The sequence below is a fragment of the Procambarus clarkii genome, chromosome 62 (genome assembly GCF_040958095.1).
Source record: "Procambarus clarkii isolate CNS0578487 chromosome 62, FALCON_Pclarkii_2.0, whole genome shotgun sequence".
In the NCBI taxonomy this organism is placed as follows: domain Eukaryota; kingdom Metazoa; phylum Arthropoda; class Malacostraca; order Decapoda; family Cambaridae; genus Procambarus; species Procambarus clarkii.
This window is the reverse complement of record NC_091211.1, coordinates 20,636,338-20,662,753: the sequence shown is the minus strand read 5'-3', so window position 1 is coordinate 20,662,753 and position 26,416 is coordinate 20,636,338. Positions and strand designations below refer to the sequence as shown.

General features: G+C 43.4%; 1 long non-coding RNA gene across 1 annotated transcript in view; it reads left to right on the top strand.

Annotated features, from left to right (window-relative positions):
* The window catches only part of LOC138354281 (uncharacterized), a 957,217-nt gene that overhangs the window by 756,399 nt on the left and 174,402 nt on the right, over window positions 1–26,416 (top strand). The window contains exon 6 of the long non-coding RNA XR_011223529.1: window positions 18,326–18,358. This is a non-coding gene — a long non-coding RNA (uncharacterized lncRNA). The remainder of the gene's footprint in view (window positions 1–18,325; window positions 18,359–26,416) is intronic.

Below are 26,416 nucleotides of genomic sequence, written 5' to 3'. Positions count from 1 at the left end.
CAACGTCGTAGTTTCGATGTGTGTTTGGTGGGCTGCTACCTCGAAGAACTTCACCTGCTTGAGCAAGCCCGTGAGCTCCTGCCTGTAGAGAGGTTACCTCCCTGAGTGGATGACCCAAACAGGATCTTGATTATCTTGAGTTATCTTGAGATGATTTCGGGGCTTTTTTTAGTGTCCCCGCGGCCCGGTCCTCGACCAGGCCTCCACCCCCAGGAAGCAGCCCGTGACAGCTGACTAACACCCAGGTACCTATTTACTGGTAGGTAACAGGGGAATAGGGTGAAAGAAACTTTGCCCATTGTTTCTCGCCGGCGCCCGGGATCGAACCCGGGACCACAGGATCACAGTCCAGCGTGCTGTCCGCTCGGCCTCCCGCCTCCCTAAGATCATTATCAATGAAATGGCAACAAAAAAGTCCAACATGATAGCTCAAGAAATGAGGCACAAATATCTGGAGTAAATCTATAAAGAATCCTGAAATGAGTTCGGAAATCAAATCTACACTGACGGGTCATCTAACCCTGTCAATGGCAGGACTGGTGCGGCATACACTGTAATTAGGAATAGTGCCTTACAATGCAGAACTGAAGAAAAAAAACCGTATTGAGAACTATGCCTCTTCAACACAAGCGGATCTAACTGCCATTGTTATGACGTTAAGATTCCTTGAACGAAACACTAAAGGTGCAGTGATCTGCACTGATTCTAAAGCAGCTCTACAAAGCCTTACTAAAAATCGGGCAGAAAATCTTGCGATAGTCACTGAGATCAAGAGAGCTGTGAGAGTACTAACCAATCAAGAAGAATCGTCAAATTTCTGTGGATCCTCTCCCATATTGGAATATGTGGAGATGAACCAGCAAATTGGCTGCTGAAGGAGACCATATTGAATACGTCATACCCAAGACTCTTCTACAAATTAAAGATAGTGTCAGGCAACATCACCGTGACAAGGTAACTGAGGAAAGGAGGACAGAAGAACAAATCAGTGAGTCTGTACGATGGTACAACATGGTTGCTGCTATCAATCCCAATCATTATGGACGAAGAGGAGGTGGACGCGGGAGAGAATCAGTATAATAGCGAGAATCCGTCTTGGATACAAATATCCATGGAGTTTCGGGACGGAAGCATCAGTTGAGCAGCGGAGTTGTAGAGTCTGTGGTGAGAGTGATGACACCGCCTTGACCACTACCTGAGAGAGTGTGAACATCTAAGAGTCATTACAAATATGTGTAGAATAATAAGCCCAACATTGTTTGAGTTAGGAAAACACTATTTGTCAAATATTGCTACTGTTCTTAACATCTTCATGACACTGTTCTTAACATCTTCATGACACTGTTCTTAACATCTTCATGACACTGTTCTTAACATCTTCATGACACTGTTCTTAACATCTTCATGACACTGTTCTTAACATCTTCATGACACTGTTCTTAACATCTTCATGACACTGTTCTTAACATCTTCATGACACTGTTCTTAACATCTTCATGACACTGTTCTTAACATCTTCATGACACTGTTCTTAACATCTTCATGACACTGTTCTTAACATCTTCATGACACTGTTCTTAACATCTTCATGACACTGTTCTTAACATCTTCATGACACTGTTCTTAACATCTTCATGACACTGTTCTTAAGCGCCACTCATGCAGTTCATACACAGGATGAGTGACGCTGCCCAATACTGTCACTATGGCGGTGTGTCCACTCACAGGATGAGTGGCGCTGCCCAATACTGTCACTATGGCGGTGTGTCCACTCACAAGATGAGTGGCGCTGCCCAATACTGTCACTATGGCGGTGTGTCCACTCACAGGATGAGTGGCGCTGCCCAGTACTGTCACTATGGCGGTGTGTCCACTCACAGGATGAGTGACGCTGCCCAATACTGTCACTATGGCGGTGTGTCCACTCACAGGATGAGTGACGCTGCCCAATACTGTCACTATGGCGGTGTATCTACTCACAGGATAAGTGGCGCTGCCCAATACTGTCACTATGGCGGTGTGTCCACTCACAGGATGACTGACGCTGCCCAATACTGTCACTATGGCGGTGTGTCCACTCACAGGATGAGTGACGTTGCCCAATACTGTCACTATGGCGGTGTATCTACTCACAGGATAAGTGGCGCTGCCCAATACTGTCACTATGGCGGTGTGTCCACTCACAGGATGAGTGGCGCTGCCCAATACTGTCACTATGGCGGTGTGTCCACTCACAGGATGAGTGACGCTGCCCAATACTGTCACTATGGCGGTGTGTCCACTCACAGGATGAGTGACGCTGCCCAATACTGTCACTATGGCGGGTGTCTACTAACAGGATAAGTGGCGCTGCCCAATACTGTCACTGTGGCGGTGTGTCCACTCACAGGATGACTGACGCTGCCCAATACTGTCACTATGGCGGTGTGTCCACTCACAGGATGAGTGACGCTGCCCAATACTGTCACTATGGCGGTGTATCTACTCACAGGATAAGTGGCGCTGCCCAATACTGTCACTATGGCGGTGTGTCCACTCACAGGATGAGTGACGCTGCCCAATACTGTCACCATGGCGGTGTGTCCACTCCCAGGATGAGTGACGCTGCCCAATACTGTCACTATGGCGGTGTGTCCACTCACAAGATGAGTGGCGCTGCCCAATACTGTCACAATGGCGGTGTGTCCACTCACAGGATGAGTGACGCTGCCCAATACTGTCACCATGGCGGTGTGTCCACTCACAGGATGAGTGACGCTGCCCAATACTGTCACTATGGCGGTGTGTCCACTCACAGGATGAGTGGCGCTGCCCAATACTGTCACTATGGCGGTGTGTCCACTCACAGGATGAGTGGCGCTGCCCAATACTGCCATAATGGCGGTATGTCCACTCACAGAATGAGTGGCGCTGTCTCATACTGTCACTATGGCGGTGTGTCCACTCACAGGATGAGTGACGCTGCCCAATACTGTCACTATGGCGGTGTGTCCACTCACAGGATGAGTGGCGCTGCCCAATACTGTCACAATGGCGGTGTGTCCACTCACAGGATGAGTGACGCTGCCCAATACTGTCACTATGGCGGTGTGTCCACTCACAAGATGAGTAGCACTGCCCAATACTGTCACTATGGCGGTGTGTCCACTCACAGAATGAGTGGCGCTGTCTCATACTGTCACTATGGCGGTGTGTCCACTCACAGGATGCGTGACGCTGCCCAATACTGTCACTATGGCGGTGTGTCCACTCACAAGATGAGTGGCGCTGCCCAATACTGTCACTATGGCGGTGTGTCCACTCACAAGATGAGTGGCGCTGCCCAATACTGTCACTATGGCGGTGTGTCCACTCACAAGATGAGTGGCGCTGCCCAATACTGTCACTATGGCCGTGTGTCCACTCACAGGATGAGTGGTGCTGCCCAATACTGTCACTATGGCGGTGTGTCCACTCACAGGATGAGTGGCGCTGCCCAATACTGTCACAATGGCGGTGTGTCCACTCACAGGATGAGTGGCCCTGCCCAATACTGTCACTATGGCGGTGTGTCCACTCACAAGATGAGTGGCGCTGCCCAATACTGTCACTATGGCGGTGTGTCCACTCACAAGGTGAGTGGCGCTGCCCAATACTGTCACTATGGCCGTGTGTCCACTCACAGGATGAGTGGTGATGACCAATACTGTCACTATGGCGGTGTGTCCACTCACAGGATGAGTGGCGCTGCCCAATACTGTCACTATGGCAGTGTGTCCACTCACAGGATGAGTGGCGCTGCCCAATACTGTCACTATGGCGGTGTGTCCACTCACAGGATGAGTGGTGCTGCCCAATACTGTCACTATGGCGGTGTGTCCACTCACAGGATGAGTGGCGCTGCCCAATACTGTCACTATGGCCGTGTGTCCACTCACAGGATGAGTGGTGCTGCCCAATACTGTCACTATGGCGGTGTGTCCACTCACAGGATGAGTGGCGCTGCCCAATACTGTCACTATGGCGGTGTGTCCACTCACAGGATAAGTGGCGCTGCCCAATACTGTCACTATGGCGGTGTGTCCACTCACAGGATGAGTGGCGCTGCCCAATACTGTCACTATAGCGGTGTGTCCACTCACAGGATGAGTGGCGCTGCCCAATACTGTCACTATGGCGGTGTGTCCACTCACAGGATGAGTGACGCTGCCCAATACTGTCACTATGGCGGTGTGTTCACTCACAGGATGAGTGACGCTGCCCAATACTGTCACTATGGCGGTGTGTCCACTCACAGGATGAGTGGCGCTGCTCAATACTGTCACTATGGCGGTGTGTCCACTCACAGGATGAGTGACGCTGCCCAATAAACTCGCCACTCGGGGCAAAACTCTATTTTTTAATGGTGTATAATACAGAGGGTAGCGGCCTCCTACAGTGTATAATACAGTGGGTAGCGGCCTCCAACAGTGTATAATACAGAGGGTAGCGGCCTCCAACAGTGTATAATACAGAGGGTAGCGGCCACCAACAGTGTATAATACAGAGGGTAGCGGCCTCCAACAGTGTATAATACAGAGGGTAGCGGCCTCCAACAGTGTATAATACAGAGGGTAGCGGCCTCCAACAGTGTATAATACAGAGGGTAGCGGCCTCCAACAGTGTTTAATACTGAGGGTAGCGGCCTCCAACAGTGTATAATACAGAGGGTAGCGGCCTCCAACAGTGTATAATACAGAGAGTAGCGGCCTCCAACAGTGTATAATACAGAGGGTAGCGGCCTCCAACAGTGTATAATACAGAGGGTAGCGGCCTCCAACAGTGTATAATACAAATGGTAGCGGCCTCCAACAGTGTATAATATAGAGGGTAGCGGCCTCCAACAGTGTATAATACAGAGGGTAGAGGCCTCCAACAGTGTATAATACAGAGGGTACCGGCCTCCAACAGTGTATAATACAGAGGGTAGCGGCCTCCAACAGTGAATAATACAGAGGGTAGCGGCCTCCAACAGTGTAAAATACAGAGGGGTAGCGGCCTCCACCAGTGTATAATACAGAGGGTAGCGCCCTCCAACAGTGTAATACAGAGGGTAGCGGCCTCCAACAGTGTAATACAGTGGGTAGCGGCCTCCAAAAGTGTATAATACAGAGGGTAGCGGCCTCCAACAGTGTAATACAGAGGGTAGCGGCCTCCAACAGTGTAATACAGAGGGTAGCGGCCTCCAACAGTGTAATACAGAGGGTAGCGGCCTCCAACAGTGTATAATACGGAAGGTAGTGGCCTCCAACAGTGTATAATACAGAGGGTAGCGGCCTCCAACAGTGTATAATACGGAAGGTAGCGGCCTACAACAGTGTATAATACAGAGGGTAGCGGCCTCCAACAGTGTATAATACAGAGGGTAGCGGCCTCCAACAGTGTGTAATACAGAGGGTAGCGGCCTCCAACAGTGTATAATACAGAGAGTAGCGGCCTCCAACTGTGTATAATACAGAAGGTAGCGGCCTCCAACAGTGTATAATACAGAGGGTAGCGGCCTCCAACAGTGTATAATACAGAAGGTAGCGGCCTCCAACAGTGTATAATACAGAGGGTAGCGGCCTCCAACAGTGTATAATACGGAAGGTAGTGGCCTCTACAGTGTATAATACAGAGAGTAGCGGCCTCCAACAGTGTGTAATACAGAGGGTAGCGGCCTCCAACAGTGTATAATACAGAGAGTAGCGGCCTCCAACAGTGTATAATACAGAGGGTAGCGGCCTCCAACAGTGTATAATACAGATGGTAGCGGCCTCCAACAGTGTATAATACAGAGGGTAGCGCCCTCCAACAGTGTAATACAGAGGGTAGCGGCCTCCAACAGTGTAACACAGTGGGTAGCGGCCTCCAAAAGTGTATAATACAGAGGGTAGCGGCCTCCAACAGTGTAATAAAGTGGGTAGCGGCCTCCAAAAGTGTATAATACAGAGGGTAGCGGCCTCCAACAGTGTAATACAGAGGGTAGCGGCCTCCAACAGTGTAATACAGAGGGTAGCGCCATCCAACAGTGTAATACAGAGGGTAGCGGCTTCCAACAGTGTAATACAATGGGTAGCGGCCTCCAAAAGTGTATAATACAGAGGGTAGCGGCCTCCAACAGTGTAATACAGTGGGTAGCGGAATCCAACAGTGTAATACAGAGGGTAGTGGCCTCTAACAGTGAATAATACTGAAGGTAGCGGCCTCCAACAGTGTATAATACAGAGGGTAGCGGCTTCCAACAGTGTATAATACAGAGGGTAGCGGCCTCCAACAGTGTAATACAGTGGGTAGCGGAATCCAACAGTGTAATACAGAGGGTAGTGGCCTCTAACAGTGAATAATACTGAAGGTAGCGGCCTCCAACAGTGTATAATACAGAGGGTAGCGGCCTCCAACAGTGTATAATACAGAGGGTATCGGCCCCCAACAGTGTATAATACAGAGGGTGTCGGCCTCCAACAGTGTATAATACAGAGGGTAGCGGCCTCCAACAGTGTATAATACAGAGGGCAGCGGCCTCCAACAGTGTATAATACAGAGGGTAGCGGCCTGCAACAGTGTATAATACAGAGGGTAGCGGCCTCCAGCAGTGTATAATACAGAGGGTAGCGGCCTTCAACAGTGTATAATACAGAGGGTAGCGGCCTCTTACAGTGTATTATATAGAGGGTAGCGGCTTCCAACAGTGTATAATACAGAGGGCAGCGGCCTCCAACAGTGTATAATACAGAGGGTAGCAGCCTGCAACAGTGTATAATACAGAGGGTAGCGGCCTCCAGCAGTGTATAATACAGAGGGTAGCGACCTCCAACAGTATATAATACAGAGGGTATAGGCCTCTTACAGTGTATTATATAGAGGGTAGCGGCTTCCAACAGTGTATAATACAGAGGGTAGCGGCCTCCAACAGTGTATAATACAGAGGGTAGCGGCCTCCAACAGTGTATAATACAGAGGGTAGCGGCCTCCAACAGTGTATTATATAGAGGGTAGCGGCCTCCAACAGTGTATAATACAAAGGGTAGCGGCCCGCAACAGTGTATAATACAAAGGGTAGCGGCCCGCAACAGTGTATAATATAGAGGGTAGCGGCCTCCAGCAGTGTATAATACAGAGGGTAGCGGCCTCCAACAGTGTATAATACAGAGGGTAGCGGCCTCCAACAGTGTATAATACAAAGGATAGCGGCCTCCAACAGTGTATAATACAGAGGGTAGCGGCCTCCAGCAGTGTATAATACAGAGGGTAGCGGCCTCCAACAGTGTATAATACAGAGGGTAGCGGCCTCCAGCAGTGTATAATACAGAGGGTAGCGGCCTCCAACAGTGTATAATACAGAGGGTAGCGGCCTCCAACAGTGTATAATACAGAGGGTAGCGGCCTCCAGCAGTGTATAATACAGAGGGTAGCGGCCTTCAACAGTGTATAATACAGAGGGTAGCGGCCTCTTACAGTGTATTATATAGAGGGTAGCGGCTTCCAACAGTGTATAATACAGAGGGCAGCGGCCTCCAACAGTGTATAATACAGAGGGTAGCAGCCTGCAACAGTGTATAATACAGAGGGTAGCGGCCTCCAGCAGTGTATAATACAGAGGGTAGCGACCTCCAACAGTATATAATACAGAGGGTATAGGCCTCTTACAGTGTATTATATAGAGGGTAGCGGCTTCCAACAGTGTATAATACAGAGGGTAGCGGCCTCCAACAGTGTATAATACAGAGGGTAGCGGCCTCCAACAGTGTATAATACAGAGGGTAGCGGCCTCCAACAGTGTATTATATAGAGGGTAGCGGCCTCCAACAGTGTATAATACAAAGGGTAGCGGCCCGCAACAGTGTATAATACAAAGGGTAGCGGCCCGCAACAGTGTATAATATAGAGGGTAGCGGCCTCCAGCAGTGTATAATACAGAGGGTAGCGGCCTCCAACAGTGTATAATACAGAGGGTAGCGGCCTCCAACAGTGTATAATACAAAGGATAGCGGCCTCCAACAGTGTATAATACAGAGGGTAGCGGCCTCCAGCAGTGTATAATACAGAGGGTAGCGGCCTCCAACAGTGTATAATACAGAGGGTAGCGGCCTCCAGCAGTGTATAATACAGAGGGTAGCGGCCTCCAACAGTGTATAATACAGAGGGTAGCGGCCTCCAACAGTGTATAATACAGAGGGTAGCGGCCTCCAGCAGTGTATAATACAGAGAGTAGCGGCCTCCAACAGTGTATAATACAGAGGGTAGCGGCCTCCAACAGTGTATAATACAGAGGGTAGCGGCCTCCAACAGTGTATAATACAGAGGGTAGCGGCCTCCAACAGTGTATAATACAGATGGTAGCGGTCTCCAACAGTGTATAATATAGAGGGTAGCGGCCTCCAACAGTGTATAATACAGAGGGTAGCGGCCTCCAACAGTGTATAATACAGATGGTAGCGGCCTCCAGCAGTGTATAATACAGAGAGTAGCGGCCTCCAACAGTGTATAATACAGAGGGTAGCGGCCTCCAACAGTGTATAATACAGAGGGTAGCGGCCTCCAGCAGTGTATAATACAGAGGGTAGCGGCCTCCAGCAGTGTATAATACAGAGGGTAGCGGCCTCCAACAGTGTATAATACAGAGGGTAGCGGCCTCCAACAGTGTATAATACAGAGGGTAGCGGCCTCCAACAGTCAACAGTGTATAATACAGATGGTAGCGGCCTCCAACAGTGTATAATACAGAGGGTAGCGGCCTCCAACAGTGTATAATACAGAGGGTAGCGGCCTCCAACAGTGTATAATACAGAGGGTAGCGGCCTCCAACAGTGTACAATACAGAGGGTAGCGGCCTCCAACAGTGTATAATACAGATGGTAGCGGCCTCCAGCAGTGTATAATACAGAGGGTAGCGGCCTCCAGCAGTGTATAATACAGAGAGTAGCGGCCTCCAACAGTGTATAATACAGAGGGTAGCGGCCTCCAACAGTGTATAATACAGAGGGTAGCGGCCTCCAGCAGTGTATAATACAGAGGGTAGCGGCCTCCAGCAGTGTATAATACAGAGGGTAGCGGCCTCCAACAGTGTATAATACAGAGGGTAGCGGCCTCCAACAGTGTATAATACAGATGGTAGCGGCCTCCAACAGTGTATAATACAGATGGTAGCGGCCTCCAACAGTGTATAATACAGAGGGTAGCGGCCTCCAACAGTGTATAATACAGAGGGTAGCGGCCTCCAACAGTGTATAATACAGAGGGTAGCGGCCTCCAACAGTGTATAATACAGAGGGTAGCGGCCTCCAACAGTATATAATACAGAGGGTAGCGGCCTCCAACAGTGTATAATACAGAGGGTAGCGGCCTCCAACAGTGTATAATGCAGAGGGTAGCGGCCTCCAACAGTGTATAATACAGAGGGTAGCGGCCTCCAGCAGTGTATAATACAGAGGGGTAGCGGCCTCCAACAGTGTATAATACACAGGGTAGCGGCCTCCAACAGTGTATAATACAGATGGTAGCGGTCTGTAACAGTGTATAATATAGAGGGTAGCGGCCTCCAGCAGTGTATAATACAGAGGGTAGCGGCCTCCAGCAGTGTATAATACAGAGGGGTAGCGGCCTCCAACAGTGTATAATACACAGGGTAGCGGCCTCCAACAGTGTATAATACAGATGGTAGCGGTCTGTAACAGTGTATAATATAGAGGGTAGCGGCCTCCAACAGTGTATAATACAGAGGGTAGCGGCCTCCAACAGTGTATAATACAGATGGTAGCGGCCTCCAGCAGTGTATAATACAGAGGGTAGCGGCCTCCAGCAGTGTATAATACAGAGAGTAGCGGCCTCCAACAGTGTATAATACAGAGGGTAGCGGCCTCCAACAGTGTATAATACAGAGGGTAGCGGCCTCCAACAGTGTATAATACAGAGGGTAGCGGCCTCCAGCAGTGTATAATACAGAGGGTAGCGGCCTCCAACAGTGTATAATACAGAGGGTAGCGGCCTCCAGCAGTGTATAATACAGAGGGTAGCGGCCTCCAACAGTGTATAATATAGAGGGTAGCGGCCTCCAGCAGTGTATAATACAGAGAGTAGCGGCGTCCAACAGTATATAATACAGAGGGTAGCGGCCTCCAGCAGTGTATAATACAGAGGGTAGCGGCCTCCAACAGTGTATAATACAGAGGGTAGCGGCCTCCAACAGTCAACAGTATATAATACAGAGAGTAGCGGCCTCCAACAGTGTATAATACAGAAGGTGTATTACGTATATTTCTCCCTGTATTTGTAACCAATATATTATCACCTAACTATTAGAACCCTAATGGCATGTGTATTCAAGAATAATATTATTTTTATTATTATTATTATTATTATTATTCTATTTGGAGCAAAATGCGTTATTTGGAAGCTCAATATTGTGGTGCAAGTTTCTGTGATACATTTTATTTATTAATGTTGTATTTTTTTTACTATAAATTATGTTATGTTTGGTATTTTATTTAAGGCTGTTGTTGCTTCTCAGTGTCCTTGAGGCGTCAAAAAAATTGTATTATGTAGCTGAGATTTGAACTTTAACTTTGTTATCTTGGAGTTTTTTTTTTTTGGGGGGGGAGGGTTTAGGTAATAAACAAATATTTTTGTGAATAACTCTGATAAAGAAACGAGGTAGTTAAGGAAATCTCACCAATAACATCAGTTGTTTGTTGTTGTTGTTAAAGATTCGCTACCTGGAACAGAAAGTTCCAAGTAGCACGGGCTATGGTGAGCCCGTAGTGCCTTTGACATCAGTTAAATAAAATGTCAGTTAACGAAACGTCATCAGATAATAATATCCATTAGAAGGCTACGACATTACAGCAGAACTCTCTACTGGGTACATGTACTTATCTGAGAGTACTTATCTGTACTCATCTACGTGCATCCTACCTGAGAGACAGAAACACTGGTATATACACATGCATATATATATATATATATATATATATATATATATATATATATATATATATATATATATATATATATATATATATATATGTCGTACCTAGTAGCCAGAACGCACTTCTCAGCCTACTATTCAAGGCCTGATTTGCCTAATAAGCCAAGTTTTCATGAATTATTTATTTTTCGACTACCTAACCTACCTAACCTAACCTGACCTAACGTTTTCGGCTACCTAACCTAACCTAACCGATAAAGATAGGTTAGGTTAGGTTAGGTAGGGTTGGTTAGGTTCGGTCATATATCTAAATTAATTTTAACTCCAATAAAAAAAAATTGACCTCATACGTAATGAAATGGGTAGCTTTATAATTTCATAAGAAAAAAAATAGAGAAAATATACTAATTCATGAAATCTTGGCTTATTAGGCAAATCGGGCCTTGAATAGTAGGCATAGAAGTGCGTTCTGGCTACTAGGTACGACATATATATATATATATATATATATATATATATATATATATATATATATATATATATATATATATATATATATATATATATATATATATATATGTGCAGGTGTAGTGCCTATTAGCCAGCAACTACCCCCTAATATATAAAAGAAACTGCTAGAAACTCATTCATATATGTCTAACCTACGCTTGAAACACCCAAGCGAGGCCATGTCTATATGCTATTCCGTAATTTCTATCATAAATCTGCACCCTCTGTACCCCAAACAGGGTACACTGTACCCCTGTACCCAAACGGTCTTTTCTTAAGCTGTACCATATCCGTTATGCATCTATTGTTTTGTTCTCTAAGTTGTGGTGATATATTTAACACTGATTGATTGTTTGATTGTTGCCGCCGGAGGCAGCTAGTTTATTGTGCACCCCATACCCATCCTGTGAGCGGTAGCGCAAAAAGCATTACAGAGGGCACAAAAGGTCTTTATCAGACCTCCTCTTAGATTATTACATAAACAATTTCATCTATCATTCACACCTTATAGTTACAATGTCAGCTAGTTACGGAGAAAGTGCTGTTTCAAGAGCTATACATTAATGGTAGGTCTTATCGCTAATACATAATAGTTTGACCAATGGGGATATTACAGTCAACACTGTACTGTATTGATATTTCCTTTGATATACCATTTCATATATGTGTGTATGCTTCAGCTACTTTATCATTCAGATTTGGCAATTTCAGTATTTTCCAGGAGACATCTAACAACTTTTATCATTATTTAGGCTCAGAAACCTTACATTTGTCAGCATTAAACTGTATTTGTCAGTCTGAATCGCCATTAACGATTGTGAGTCGTGTGAATATATTTTCCATCATATTTTTTGTATCGCCTGTAAATTTATATGTTTTGCAGATTAATCATTTGTGTAAATCATTTACTTATGTGGTAAAAAGCCGAGATCCCAGGATACAGCCCTGAGACACTCCACTCTCAACAGTTTTGCAGTGAGACATGATTCTACGGTAATGAGAATCTTGAGATGATTTCGGGGCTTAGCGTCCCCGCGGCCCGGTCCTCGGCCAGGCCTCCTTTTTGTTACACACACCCTCAGGAAGCAGCCCGTAGTAGCTGTCTAACTCCCAGGTATCTATTTACTGCTAGGTGAACACGGGCATCAGGGTGAAAGAAACTACCCATTTGTTTCCGCCGGGGATCGAACCCAGAACCTTAGGACTATGAATCCCGAGCGCTGTCCACTCAGCCGTCAGAGAGTTTGTTGATGTCAAGGTGTATAATGTCGCAGTTCTGGCCAACAATAACAGCTTGAAAAATACTGGCACTAAGCAGCCTGTCCTCTCCTGTCTACCCCCAACGGACATTAAACGCTGTACTAAAACTCTTGAACCTAACCTAACCGACTGATCCGTGCATAGAAAACATGGATATTCGTTGACCTCTGGGATTTATAGTACCTCGTTATTTGACCGTTGGGGATTTTGACGTCAGTATGTGATGTATAATTTGAGGCGACTCATCGGGGCAAAGAATGAGAGGAAATGTGTTAAACTCGAGCGGCCTTTAGTTAAATCATGTTATGAATTATGTATTAATCTATGTTCATCAAGATGTAAATGAATTGCTTTTGCATGCATTGATTCAAGCCATTTTTTTCTATGGTAGATGTTAAGTTAATTGGCAAATAGCTCGACACAAGAGAGCTATCCCAAAAAATCAGCACCACGTTCGCAACCCTCCACGATACTGGTTGATACTCAACTCTAATGATTTATTAAATAATCAAAACAAGGGATTAAACTCAAGTTCATCTTCATATTCTTTAAGGACCATCGCACAACTACTTCGTCATTTTGGAGACTTGTTGGGCTTTAAAATTTAACAATTTGTTTAATATCTTTCTCCGTTGTATATCATTGATCTAGTCAACGTGTGTTCTTCACCACCTCTGTAGATTTGTTCAGCTATAACAATGTCGAGTTCTGTTGAACAAGGCACCCATTTAGAACACCTCCATTTTCTTTGTCGTTATCGGTTGCTTGACCTTTAATTATCAGTCCTTTGACCTTCGTTAGTAGTCTCTTCAACTTCAAGTTCAAGGATGTTTATTGAGACAAGAAAATACATTTCAAAGGGATAGAGTAGCTTAGGCTCTTTCTACCCCCCCCCCATCCTCTTCAACTTTATTACAGAGTTGATATCATATGATATCAACCTTGTAAACAAAGCTGATGAGATTGCATTATAAGACTCTATACTGTCACTAGTAATAATCCTTCCCAAATATTTGTTCTTAAAAATATTCAATATTTGTAAAACTAAAGAAGGTCATGATGCTTATGATGATAATTGTGAGGATGATTGATGACGGACCAGGCCCCTCCCATGATTATTATTATTTTTTTTTTTTGCACGGATATTATTTCGCGGGCCTTAAGCCTCTGGCTGACCCACTAAGTGTTACTCATTGTTGTCCTACTCAGACAGTGGATGAGTATTGATGACTCCTTATGTTGACTTTAGTAAAATTAATCTTCAGTCAAATTATTTTTCAGTAAGATTATTTTTCAGTCAAATTATTTTTCAGTAAGATTATTTTTCAGTCAAATTATTTTTCAGTCAAATTATTTTTCAAGAAGGTTATTTTTCAGTCAAATTATTTTTCAGTAAGATTATTTTTCAGTCAAATTATTTTTCAAGAAGGTTATTTTTCAGTCAAATTATTTTTCAGTCAAATTATTTTTCAGTAAGATTATTTTTCAGTAAAATTATTTTTCAGTCAAATTGTTTTTCAGTCAAATTATTTTTCAGTCAAATTGTTTTTCAGTCAAATTATTTTTCAGTCAAATTATTTTTCAGTCAAATTATTTTTCAGTCAAATTATTTTTCAGTAAGATTATTTTTCAGTCAAATTATTTTTCAGTCAAATTATTTTTCAGGAAGATTATTTTTCAGTCAAATTATTTTCAGTCAAATTATTTTTCAGGAAGATTATTTTTCAGTCAAATTATTTTTCAGCCAAATTATTTTTCAGTCAAATTATTTTTTGGGCACAGTTAAACCGAGCAGTGGAACTCTTATTTGGTTTGTAAAACTGTAACACTTACAGTGTTACAGTTTGTAAAACTGTAACACTGTTTTAGATAGTGTTACAGTGGTCCGTCGGGCGTGTCTCCACAGTGCTGACATTTCCTCTCATCTTCTGGAACCTGTAAGCCTATGGCCTATGGCACATGGAGCCATGAGTGATGAGGGTCCTGTTTCCACATTATGTAAACTTAAGGTATTTCTTAACATAATCTTTATTTTAACCGAAGCTATATATATATATAAATATTTTTATGTCCTCGAGAATATTATATTTTCACCCCAAGGATATATTTTTTTTGTATTAACTTTTACAAAAATGTGGATTTAAGGTCATTCTTGAGATTAGTGTTATTTTCACTGCTAAAATATTTTCATGTTTAGCTACCATAATGGCAAGATTATTCTATTATGGCATACACTTCGGGCTCACCATAGCCTGTGCTACTTGAAACTTTATATTCCAGGTAGCGAATCTTAAACAACAATTATGGAATAATTTTTTTTCGAAGCTTTAAATGCCAAGACGTTACTTCATTCTAAAATCCAGTTGGAACGACTCCTCAGGAACAATGGAGGGAGCTTTGACTAGCCGCCGACTCCCTGTCTTCGTCGAGGCCACTGGAGACATTGTAGCTTTCAGGTAAATTCAGGTAAATTATCTTGCTGATGAACCAACACCGCTTAAAAAACTGCGATTTATTAAACAAGGGACCAGATTCACGAAAGCACTTACGCAAGCACTTACGAACCTGTACATCTTTTCTCAATCTTTGGCGGCTTTGTTTACAATTATTAAAGAGTTAATGAGCTCCGAAGCACCAGGAGGCTGTTTATAACAATAACAACAGTTGATTGGGAAGTTTTCATGCTTGTAAACTGTTTAATAAATGTAACTAAAGCCGTCAAAGATTGAGGAAAGATGTACACGTCCGTAAGTGATTGCGTAACTGCTTCGTGAATCTGGCCCAAGGTCTTTTCAGGTTTCTTGAGGTCAATGTCCTTGAATAGGAAATTCGAGTAACTGAAGCACGTTTATTTATATGACAGGAAACAGGAAAGGGCCAAAAGCAAGATTGTCATGGCCTAGATGACTACCATCATCAATGTCTCTGCTGCGTTGTCTTATCAATAACTCTGACTCTCTAGGACCTGACTCCAGGGCCTGAGTCCAGGGCCTGAGTCCAGGACCTGACTCCTGGGCCTGACTCCAGGACCTGACTCCAGAGCCTGACTCCAGGGCCTGACTCCAGGGCCTGACTCCAGGGCCTGACTCCAGGGCCTGACTCCAGGGCCTGAGTCCAGGGCCTGAGTCCAGGACCTGACTCCTGGGCCTGACTCCAGGACCTGACTCCAGGGCCTGACTCCAGAACTGACTCTGGACCTGAAACACGGGACGGGACTCAGGAACTGGTGCATACAGCTTGACCAGGTCGTCAGTGAAGCTCTTGTTCATCGTCTTCGTGGGATTTGTGGCTCAAAATAATAATAATATGACACAAGGAGAGAGGTAGGCAGGCGGCCAGTGCCCGGACCTCGCATATCCGTTCCGGCCAATTTTAAAAGGACACCCGTGTTGATATCGCAACCCGTGTTGACATCACAACCCTTGGAAAGACTGATATTTTGAGGCCCAACTGCGTCTCTCTTTTTTTTTCCAGTTTACATGTGAGAGATGTTTGAAGCGGAGATCTTTTTTCGGAGTTTCTTTACATTTTTATTTCTATTTTATTTTATGGCTTGCAAAATGTTTGTGCATTGCATTAATTTGTTGGATTCGTTTTGAACGTGCATTTCAGGTACAGATTTTCAAGTTTACCAACAATACAGGGCGAGATACAGCCGCTGGGTATGTAATGGTGTCCAGGTGGGGTTCTAAGGAGCCCAGGTGTTGTCCAGAGGTGCCCACATGGGGTTCATAGGTGCCCAGGTGGGGTCCAAAGGTGCCCAGGAGGGGTTCAAATGTGCCCAGGTGGGGGTCCAAAGGTGCCCCGGAGGGGGTCCAAAGGTGCCCAGTTGGAGTCCAAAGGTGCCCCAGATAGGGTCCAAAGGTGCCCAGGTGGGGTCCAAAGGTGCCCAGGTGGGGTTTAAAGGTGCCCCAGGTGTAGGGGGGCGTCCGCTGCGAGTTGTCTTCTGCTTTCAAACAGATTAACCTCAACTCGAGTCATAGTTCCTACTCATCCTCCACCTTGTCCTCAACCTGGTCCTCAGCCTCCTCCTCCTCCTCCTCCACTACCTCGCCCTCGACCTCCCTCCTGTCCCTCCAACGTGTCGTCAAGACCATTGACAATTACTCAGAGGGGGAGTAATTACTCCGGCCACCGATAACGGTATACGGGGGCGCTGGTCTGTGATGGACGCCCAGTGTTTATGGTGCTGGGGTGTCCCGGTGTTGGGCCCCCGGTGTTGGTCCTGGGGTTGGGCCCCCGGTGTTGGTCCTGGGGTTGGTCCCCCGGTGTTGGTCCTGGGGTTGGTCCCCCGGTGTTGGGCCCCGGTGTTGTCCTCGGTGTTGTCCCCCGGTGTTGGTCCCCCGGTGTTGTCCCCCGGTGTTGTCCTCGGTGTTGTACGGGGGACAAATCACCAGACGGCCTTCTGTCTTTGTCTTTGTTCATTTGTCAGAAAGTTCTCATCAAACTGATTGGGAGATGCCTTCTTCAATAACGAATTGTTAAAGTATTTTCAATAGGAACATTATTTAATCTGCTTTAATACAAATTACAAAATCATGTAATTTGAACATTATCAGTGATTTGTATAATTTAGATCCATTTTCGATTGATCAGTTTAAAGGGCGATTTGAGTAGGTTCATTGATGCACATTTATCTCTCAAATAGCTTATTAATATCCCATTATCTCATTAAAGACATTGTACCTCACCTATTTCATGCCTATATATCCACACCAGTGAACTGTAAATCCATCCTTCTGAAGACGTATTATTAAATACGAAAGTGCTTAAGGAAATTCCAGTCTTAACCCTTCCCTCGTGGTCTGACACTGTCACATTGTTCCTCACGTATTCATTTCTTTGTGTTAACCTACATGTTAAGATGTAGGTTAACATTTGGGTGGATATTAACAGGAGCTGCCGCGTGTGAGTCAATAGGCCCTGTGGAATTTACTCACGTCTTATATACTTATGTTATTCACTTAAATGAGTCGCTATTTGACTCATGCAACTGGTTCCTGACCATGAAATATAAAGCGGAATTTTCTGAAATATGATTTAATTAATTATATATATATATATATAAATAAAACTAGAGACCCTAGTGCTGCCAGTTTTCTTTTTCAGCGCCTTAGTTTGGCAATCCAGAGAGGAAATGATCACTACATCCATGGTTCATCCATGGTTCCTGCCCGCCATCTGAGGAGCTGGAGGAGCTATACAACTTGTAACAAGCAGCCTTGTACCCTGCATGTAATCAACATTGTAACTTTTTTGTGTAATGACATTTTCATATATTATATATATTATATATTATATATATATATTATATTATATTATATATATTATATATATTATATTATTTCATATATGTTCTTTTTTATATGTAATGCTAGGCCTAAGTAAGATTTGATTAGGTGTTCATGACGATTTTTGGAACAATTTATAGTACAGGTTTATAAGTAAATGAAGATTTTTCGAGTCAAAATCTGACAGTTAAGTTAGGCTTTTTGATAGATATATGAGGGTGGGGTGGGGGTGGGGGTCCTTGACTCGCCGGAGGGCTGGTGTGAGTACACGTGAATATGTTGAGTGAGTACAAGTGAATATGTTGAGTTAACTTCATTTTGTTTTCTCTCCCAACGCCAGATTCAACCATGCTGAGTGGTACGGCTACCCAGAGTGAGTACACGCTGACCTCTTGCTTGCGTGTGTGTGTGTGTGTGTGTGTGTTTGTGTGTGTGTATGTGTAATTGCGTGAGTGTAGTTACAGGATGAGAGCTACGCTCGTGGTGTCGCGTCTACGCAGCACTATTTGTCATATAACGCTTTGAAACTACTAGTTTTGTAGTGTGTGTGTGTGTGTGTGTGTGTGTGTGTGTGTGTGTGTGTGTGTGTGTGTGTGTGTGTGTGTGTGTGTGTGTGTGTGTGTGGGCCGTGAATCTATCTTCAGAGATATCCTCGAGGCGCAGGGCTGGTCTTCGTTCGTACGGGTAAGAGGAGACAAATAAACTAATGTATAAATTACCTGGATAAACATGCCAGTAGATTTTGTGACGCTAAACAAATGAGTGTTACTCAGTTACCTCCGGATGGATAAGTGAATAGATGGGTCAAATAGATAGATATGGGAATGAATTCATGAATGAAGGCAAATTTGACTTTGTATTTTGAATTTGAAGTGTATTTTGGAATTCTCTATTATTTTGTCCTTTGTTTTATACTACATTATTATAATTTATATATGTGTATATGTATATATATATATGTGTGTAAATCACGACAAAAATTATATATTTATCTATTTATCGATATACTTATCTATGTACACGTGCAAACTATATATATTTTTTATTTTTAGTGATCGTTTATATGTGGTAGAGAGTTTGTTGCTTAATTAAATTGTAAGCAGTGAAACTCTTATGTGAATTTGAGGTTCATTTTAAACAGCATTTCCTGACTTACTAATGACTAATATTGGTAGAAACTTAACTTTCATGGGACTGGGGTTTGCATTCTTTAAGCTTGTATCCCAAACTATTGAAGAAGAAAAAAACCATTCCAAACATATTAAGAAAAGCTTTTTAACCTTTTCACTAACTGCAAGTGAGTTGAAATGACGACTTGATTGTTTTTGCAACAGTTCTTCCACTCTAATGTTTTCTGTTCGTCGATATTTCAATAAATAATGGAAGCACAAATATTATTATTAGGCACAAATACTGAATATTTGGGCCTAATACATTTTCAAGGAGTTTTCCATAGAGGTAATACAATGGTGTGGATGTATATAAATTCTTCATACAAATGTGTGGATGTATGTAAACTCTTTCAGACAATGGTGTGGATGATTATATAAACTCTGCATGTCAGTAGATTATGAAATATAAACAGTTATCATAAGGAAGGGATATGTAAATTGAACAAACGGAATTGGATATCTGCATAAGAATAATGAAAACTGCAGAAGGCCTATTGGTTCATAGAAGGCAGCTCCTGTTTATAGCCATATATATATATATATATATATATATATATATATATATATATATATATATATATATATATATATATATATATATATATATATATATATAATATGTATGTCTAGCCTATGCTGGAAACAATCGAGTGATCCCACGTCGGTTATGTTACCCGGTAATTTGTCCATAAGTCAACCACCATATTTCTAAACCAGTATTTACCCAGGTCTTTCCTGAATCTAAACATATCTAATTTATGTCCTTTGTTTCGTGTTCTATTTTGTGTTTATATAGTAAAGGAACATTTGTAAAGTAACCTTTTGGGCCAGTAGGCTTCCCGCAGGCTTCATGTTCCGGTAATGTATATTTTGCTAAGTAAAGCTACTCCTATTTTTACTCCCATTTACTCCCATAAAGCAACTCCCATTACTCCTACTTCCTAAGGTTGTAATCTCTTAAGACACTGACTCAACAGATGATTTAGCTCAGCCTCTTAAATCATCAAGAGAATATTCAATACTTATATATATAAGGACAAAATATTTATATTTGAACTGTTTTTCGCGTTTATTTCTAGTGTAGTAGGCTTTCCTCTATATTCAAACCTGGCTTTTACAAAAGCTAGGTTTTGAATATAGTTTTTTGTAAAACAAAAACTTTGACAAGAAGACAAAGCTTTTGTCTTCATTAGCCACCAGTCCCAGATGGTAGCATAGATCTCCGAATTTTTTAAACATGGTTTTAACATGTAAAATATTTTTACACTGAAACAAGATATATTGTATCATCTACATATGTGACTGAAGTTACACTATAGGAGAGCATACGAACATGAGTGACTAAAGTTATACTATAGGAGAGCATACGAACATAAGTGACTAAAGTTATACTATAGGAGAGCATACGAACATAAGTGGCTAAAGTTATACTATAGGAGAGCATACGAACATAAGTGACTAAAGTTTCACTATAGGAGAGCATACGAACATAAGTGGCTAAAGTTATACTATAGGAGAGCATACGAACATAAGTGACTAAAGTTTCACTATAGGAGAGCATACGAACATGAGTGACTAAAGTTATACTATAGGAGAGCATACGAACATAAGTGACTAAAGTTATACTATAGGAGAGCATACGAACATAAGTGGCTAAAGTTATACTATAGGAGAGCATACGAACATAAGTGACTAAAGTTATACTATAGGAGAGCATACGAACATAAGTGACTAAAGTTTCACTATAGGAGAGCATACGAACATAAGTGACTAAAGTTATACTATAGGAGAGCATACGAACATAAGTGACTAAAGTTTCACTATAGGAGAGCATACGAACACAAGAACTGAGACTTCTACAGTTTCACCCATTCCAGTGCTCATATTTACATTATTTTACACTTACTGAAAACTTAACAATTATGAAGCTGTCATATTTGTACAATCCTGGATTTTTTTTATCTTTATTTAATAATATCCAAAGGAGAAGAAAATATCAAAGTGTTCAATGATGATCCACAAGGTCTTCTCTGAGTACTCTTTATTTTCTTCTCCTAGGCTATGGGTCCCTACAATTGCACCAGAGGTGGTACTCCTTTTAGGTAAAAAAATATAAATTATTTATATATCAATTTTACAAGGAAATACTACATTACATGTACAGTAGTATATGTAATTACATATACAGTAGTATATGTAATGTAGTATTACATATAATTCTCAGTAATTATATAATTCTCAGTAAACTAGTGTTTCATATTTTCACAGAGCATTAAATGAATATTTTCTAATTCAATACTTTTAATACATGAAGATTTAGTTAATATTTCTTTAAATAACAGATTTAATTAAGCGATTTTACATGAATTAATTCAATCAATTCAAGGAGTAAAACTCCTTAAGTGAATACACAATGTATTTGACTTTTGACTTGTCCTTCTGCTATATTTGTGTTCTTATTCATTATTCAAAGGATTTGCCAGTTTGAGTAACATTAAATTGATTAAAAATGTGGCTTGAAATTTTGTAAACACAACCGTTACAATTATTTGGCGAATTTGTAATCAGAAAGTTTATAATATCAGTAATCGTGAATGCTAGATTGATATTACATTGTTTTTTTTTTTATTTAAGACTAACATTGAAGCTATCATGTAATGGCAGAATTATTTCAAACTCAGTTTCAAACTAAAAGGGGGCTATATTTGTCAATAAAAGACAGCGTATTTAAAAGTGGAGTCTATATGATATATATTCACCACTTATTTCATCATTCATATATTCTGGATTACATGGTCTACAAAACTACAAAAATCTTTAAGAAAGTACAGGTTGGTTTACTGTGTTATAATGGGAGGAGTAATTATGTATTTGAGCATCAACATTTGTGCTTTATATATATATATATATATATATGTATACAGAAAACTTGAGATTATTTTCAATTCATACACATTAAAACATTTAAAAATTGTTTAAAGAATTGTTTTGTTCAATTTCCATCGTGAGCTTGATAGAATGGAACTTGATTATTTTATTCCAGTAAAAATGTAACCAGTTTCTTATTTATGGGCCATAAACAACACATGTTATTAACACACATATTATCAACATAGATGAAATAGTCACACACACACACACACACACACACACACACACACACACACACACACACACACACACACACACACACACACACACACACACACACATATATATATATATATATATATATATATATATATATATATATATATATATATATATATATATATATATATATATATATATATATATTACTTAAAACAGGAAAAAGAGGATTACCCATAGTCATTTATCCATAGCCATCACCCAAAGCTCTTCCAATTTTTGAAAATAGAAATCAGTATTAAAATCAGCAGCCGTCATAGAATCATTAGTAGCAGTAGCAGTAGTAGTAGTAGAAGCGTCAGTAGAAGTAGTAGTAGTATTGGTAGCAGTAATAGTACATAGAGTAAATAGTAGTAATATATTAGCGTTAGTAATAGTATGAGGAATATCAGTAGTAGTGATGGAGAGGAGGTATTGATAGAAGTTGTGGTAGTAGTGGTAGAGGGGCCAGGCGAAGAAGTAGCACAAGTATTAGTGGTATATGTGGTAGAAGATGTGGTAGAAGCTGCATCTGTGGTAGAAGCGGTATATGTGGTAGAAGCAGCATATGTGGTAGAAGATGTGGTAGAAGCTGCATCTGTGGTAGAAGCGGTATATGTGGTAGAAGCAGCATATGTTGTAGAAGATGTGGTAGAAGCAGTATATGTGGTAGAAGATGTGGTAGAAGCTGCATCTGTGGTAGAAGCAGTATATGTGGTAGAAGCAGCATCTGTGGTAGAAGCAGCATCTGCGGTAGAAGCAGTATATGTGGTAGAAGATGTGGTAGAAGCTGCATCTGTGGTAGAAGCAGCATCTGCGGTAGAAGCAGTATATGTGGTAGAAGCTGCATCTGTGGTAGAAGCAGTATATGTGGTAGAAGCAGTATATGTGGTAGAAGCAGCATCTGTGGTAGAAGCAGTATATCTGGTAGAAGCAGTATATGTGGTAGAAGCAGTATATGTGGTAGAAGCAGTATATGTGGTAGAAGCAGTATATGTGGTAGAAGCAGTATATGTGGTAGAAGCAGTATATGTGGTAGAAGCTGCATCTGTGGTAGAAGCAGAATATGTGGTAGAAGCAGTATATGTGGTAGAAGCAGTATATGTGGTAGAAGCAGTATATGTGGTAGAAGCTGCATCTGTGGTAGAAGCAGTATATGTGGTAGAAGCAGTATATGTGGTAGAAGCAGTATATGTGGTGGAAGCTGCATCTGTGGTAGAAGCAGTATATGTGGTAGAAGCAGTATATGTGGTAGAAGCAGTATATGTGGTAGAAGCAGTATATGTGGTAGAAGCAGTATATGTGGTAGAAGCAGTATATGTGGTAGAAGCTGCATCTGTGGTAGAAGCAGTATATGTGATAGAAGCTGCATCTGTGGTAGAAACAGTATATCTGGTAGAAGCAGTATATCTGGTAGAAGCAGTATATGTGGTAGAAGCAGTATATGTGGTAGAAGCAGTATATGTGGTAGAAGCAGTATATGTGGTAGAAGCAGTATATGTGGTAGAAGCAGCATCTGTGGTAGAAGTAGCATATGTGGTAGAAGCAGTATATGTGGTAGAAGCAGCATATCTGGTAGAAGCAGTATATGTGGTAGAAGCAGTATATGTGGTAGAAGCAGTATATGTGGTAGAAGCAGCATCTGTGGTAGAAGTAGCATATGTGGTAGAAGCAGTATATGTGGTAGAAGCAGCATATCTGGTAGAAGCAGTATATGTGGTAGAAGCAGTATATGTGGTAGAAGCAGTATATGTGGTAGAAGCAGTATATGTGGTAGAAGCAGCATATCTGGTAGAAGCAGTATATGTGGTAGAAGCAGTATATGTGGTAGAAGCAGTATATGTGGTAGAAGCAGTATATGTGGTAGAAGCAGTATATGTGGTAGAAGCTGCATCTGTGGTAGAAGCAGTATATGTGGTAGAAGCTGCATCTGTGGTAGAAACAGTATATGTGGTAGAAGCAGTATATGTGGTAGAAGCAGTATATGTGGTAGAAGCTGCATCTGTGGTAGAAACAGTATATCTGGTAGAAGCAGTATATCTGGTAGAAGCAGTATATGTGGTAGAAGCAGTATATGTGGTAGAAGCAGTATATGTGGTAGAAGCAGTATATGTGGTAGAAGCAGTATATGTGGTAGAAGCAGTATATGTGGTAGAAGCAGCATCTGTGGTAGAAGTAGCATATGTGGTAGAAGCAGTATATGTGGTAGAAGCAGCATATCTGGTAGAAGCAGTATATGTGGTAGAAGCAATATATGTGGTAGAAGCAGTATATGTGGTAGAAGCAGCATCTGTGGTAGAAGTAGCATATGTGGTAGAAGCAGTATATGTGGTAGAAGCAGCATATCTGGTAGAAACAGTATATGTGGTAGAAGCAGTATATGTGGTAGAAACACCATATGTGGTAGAAGCAGTATATGTGGTAGAAACACCATATGTGGTAGAAGCAGTATATGTGGTAGAAGCAGTATATGTGGTAGAAACACTATATGTGGTAGAAACAGTATATGTGGTAGAAGCACTATATGTGGTAGAAGCAGTATATGTGGTAGAAGCACTATATGTGGTAGAAGCAGCATCTGTGGTAGAAGCTGCATCTGTGGTAGAAGCAGTATATGTGGTAGAAGCAGCATCTGTGGTAGAAGCAGTATATGTGGTAGAAGCAGTATATGTGGTAGAAACACCATATGTGGTAGAAGCAGTGTAGTCACCACTACAACTAGTGGTGACAGATGGCGTTACTGATATTCAATTGATATCATTCCCCTGGATATTTTGCCGAATATTAAGTTCCGTCATCATTAAGGGCAAGTGTGGGAAAGCAACCTCTCCTCCTAATAGAACGTCACATTTTGACGGATACTCCACCTAAGGCCAAAAATTATCTTACTAGAAAATGGAAGCGGCTGGCGAAAGTGACGTACTGCTCCGTTTTCTGTTTTGGCTCCTCTGGTGGGTTAGGATAAAGGGGGCACTTAAGTACGATAGTTTCTAGACGTTGGGGAGCCTGAGGAGGACCGGTTGGAGAGGAGGTAGTGGAAGGCAGAGTTCTCAAGACGGAACCCGGGACTCTTGAATCTGCCGGGTGACAGCCTGCCCCGTGACAGCCTGCCGCGTGACAGCCTGCCGCGTGACAGCCTGCCGCGTGACAGCCTGCCGGGTGATAGCCTGCCGGATGACAGCCTGCCGCGTGACAGCCTGCCGCGTGACAGCCTGCCGCGTGACAGCCTGCCGCGTGACAGCCTGCCCCGTGACAGCCTGCCGCGTGACAGCCTGCCGCGTGACAGCCTGCCGAGTGATAGCCTGCCCCGTGACAGCCTGCCGCGTGACAGCCTGCCGGGTGATAGCCTGCCCCGTGACAGCCTGCCGGGTGATAGCCTGCCGCGTGACAGCCTGCCCCGTGACAGCCTGTCGGGTGACAGCCTGCCGCGTGACAGCCTGCCGCGTGACAGCCTGCCGGGTGACAGCCTGCCGCGTGACAGCCTGCCGCGTGACAGCCTGCCGCGTGACAGCCTGCCCCGTGACAGCCTGCCCCGTGACATCCTGCCGCGTGACAGCCTGCCCCGTGACAGCCTGCCTGGTGACAGCCTGCCGCGTGACAGCCTGTCGGGTGACAGCCTGCCGCGTGACAGCCTGCCGGGTGATAGCCTGCCGGATGACAGCCTGCCGGGTGACAGCCTGCCGCGTGACAGCCTGCCCCGTGACAGCCTGCCCCGTGACAGCCTGCCGGGTGATAGCCTGCCGGGTGACAGCCTGCCGCGTGACAGCCTGCCGCGTGACAGCCTGCCGGGTGACAGCCTGCCGCGTGACAGCCTGCCGCGTGACAGCCTGCCGCGTGACAGCCTGCCCCGTGACAGCCTGCCCCGTGACATCCTGCCGCGTGACAGCCTGCCCCGTGACAGCCTGCCTGGTGACAGCCTGCCGCGTGACAGCCTGTCGGGTGACAGCCTGCCGCGTGACAGCCTGCCGGGTGATAGCCTGCCGGGTGACAGCCTGCCGGGTGACAGCCTGCCGCGTGACAGCCTGCCGCGTGACAGCCTGCCGCGTGACAGCCTGCCGCGTGACAGCCTGCCCCGTGACAGCCTGCCCCGTGACAGCCTGGGACATCAGGGGACACACTAATAGGGAAAG